The sequence below is a fragment of the Penaeus japonicus genome, unplaced genomic scaffold, assembly GCF_977035675.1.
Source record: "Penaeus japonicus unplaced genomic scaffold, GWHDUDI00000001_assembly GWHDUDI00000028, whole genome shotgun sequence".
Taxonomy (NCBI): Eukaryota; Metazoa; Arthropoda; class Malacostraca; order Decapoda; family Penaeidae; genus Penaeus; species Penaeus japonicus.
In genome coordinates this window covers 16,882,567-16,885,066 of record NW_028234430.1, presented here as the reverse complement: position 1 = coordinate 16,885,066, position 2,500 = coordinate 16,882,567, and the positions used below count along the sequence as shown (strand labels likewise).

The 2,500-nt window shown below is 32.7% G+C and overlaps 1 protein-coding gene across 1 annotated transcript in view; it reads left to right on the top strand.

Annotated features, from left to right (window-relative positions):
* spz6 (Spaetzle domain-containing protein 6) overlaps window positions 1–841 on the top strand; it is a 59,781-nt gene extending 58,940 nt beyond the window's left edge. The window contains exon 9 of the mRNA XM_086553451.1: window positions 1–841. This exon is cut by the window's left edge and continues 95 nt beyond it. The gene's annotated coding sequence lies outside the window, so the exon portion shown is untranslated.
* The last annotated feature ends 1,659 nt before the right edge of the window (window positions 842–2,500 follow it).

Sequence of the window (2,500 nt, the reverse complement as noted above, 5' to 3'; positions counted from 1 at the left end):
CGTCGTTACAATCCGATTCAGAGCAAAGACCGTTGGCTTACTTCTCCCCCCCCCCCACACACACACACACCTTTCTTGATTCTTATTTTGCTGAGCTGCGGAAATTCCGGAGGACCAGTCTGATTTTTTTCCCAAGGAGTAATCGTGTAGTCAGTTCTGTTGTACAAAAAGAGCCTTTTTTTCTCAGAATTTTGTAGGAGCTCAACTTTTCTCGTGATTGCATGAGGCATATGTAAATGAAACAACAGGATGTCGTTGGTCAATTTTCAAAAGTCCATTGTCGTATTTGGTCATTATTCCGTTTCTTGATTGTCCACTTACTGATCGTCATCGTCATCCTGAGCAGAGATAAGAGTTGCTAATTTTGTTCTCTCTTTAACATTGACAGATACTTATTTTGTATTGTTACGTAAGGTCTCTCTTCATTCATTCCATTCAGTTGTATTTGCAACATTTTCCTACTGAATCATATCTAGTAATTTGAAATTAAACTCAATTGTGTTAAAAAAAACTGTTTACAGAGGCTATCAGTTTGAGATGGGATAGTCTTAGGTTACAGTGTTTACATTTGCCACTCTTGTGTCCTTGTTTCACAGTGTAGGGTAGCACGTCACTGCTAGGTGTTCTGTGACTAGAAAAATGATACTGTACACTTGCAAGTGTAGGGTATGGCGAAGTGGAGAAGGATAGGAAGTTCAGTATGTTCACTTCATCCATGCTAATTAATTGTATCAGTATCATACCCGGCCATCATATCCATTAACGTTACAGTTATTTTATAGTGCCTCAAGGTAGCACTGAACAGACCGACAGATATACGAGTATGTAACATATCTTACCCCCCCCAAAAAAAAAAAAAAAAAAAAAATCCGGACAGCGAAAATGCACTTATAGAAACTCTGTCCCACGTAAGTGTAGTAATCAGTGCAATTGATATATTTTTGCCTTCATACGCCCTGTTGGAAGGAAAACACGCAAATGTCCGAATACAAAGACACATCAACCCGGTGTGGATAGACCATTCATAGGAAAACGAAAAGTCAAACTGACAAGGTAACAACCGGGACTGAACTGATTATGTTCTCTGATCACCCTCTTCATTATTTGTTAATGTACATATTTTAGGCTAAGATTGTTTTTTATCAAATTTTATTGGCATTTCACTGATGTATACGTTACACACAAAATAAATTAAGGAATTTACATAACGTCTTTAATACCCTAAATCATTGTTATCAATGATACCATTATCATTAACATCTTTATTACTATTATCATCATGATTATAATTATCATTATTATTATTATCAACGGTATCATTATTATTGCCCTTATCATCATTACTATCATTGTTGTTGTTATTATCATTATCATCTTTATCATTGTCATTATTGTTATTATCATCATTAGCATTGCTGTATCATTATCATTACCATTATCATTATCATTACCATTATCGTTATCATTATCATTACCGTTATCATTATTGTTACTATCATTATCATTCTTATTAACAGTATCTATTATCATCATCATTATCCTTTGTTTTCCTTTTCATTATCATTATCATTAATATCGATATTATCATTATCATTATCATCGTCACTATCATCATTATTCTCATCATCATTATTATATTTCTTTTATCATTATCACTATTATTACTATCATCGTCATTAACACTATTATCATTATCATGTGTGTGTGTTTGTTTGATTGTTTATATATATATATATATATATATATAATATATATATATATGTATATATATATGTGTGTGTGTGTGTGTGTGTGTGTGTGTGTGTGTGTGTGTGTGTGTGTGTGTGTGTGTGTATATATGTATATATATATATATATATATATATATATATATATATATATATATATATATATATATATACGTACGTATACATATTTATCTTTATATCTCTCTGTCTCTCTCTCTCTATACATATATATATATATATATATATATATATATATAGAGAGAGAGAGAGATAGATAGATAGATAGATAGATAGATAGATAGATAGATAGATAGATAGATAGATAGATAGATATAGATATAGATATAGATAGATAGATATACATATATATATATATATATATATATATATATATATATATATATATATATATATATAATGGCAAACAACTAGAGAGAGACTAATAGATAGACATTTATTCCATGTATCTTTCCATCGTTGCGCCCTATGCAGGAGGACCTCGGCAACATGGAACGCCAAGCTTCTCCATCGTTCACAATCTGTCCAGCCTTTACTCCTTCCCCATCGGTCTTGTGATCCCGTGCAAGTGAGGGATTCATGCTGAACGAATTGTTTTTCCTTGCCGTGAAGAAGCAATATAGCGAAAAGGCTTTCAGCATCTTCTGGGGTTTTCCCGCTTTTTTTCCTTCATTGTTGTGTGTGTGCCTCTCCGCTTCATGTGGTTTTCTCTGGCTGTTTCGTTCCTCATGATCGTATGCAGGAACTCTACAATA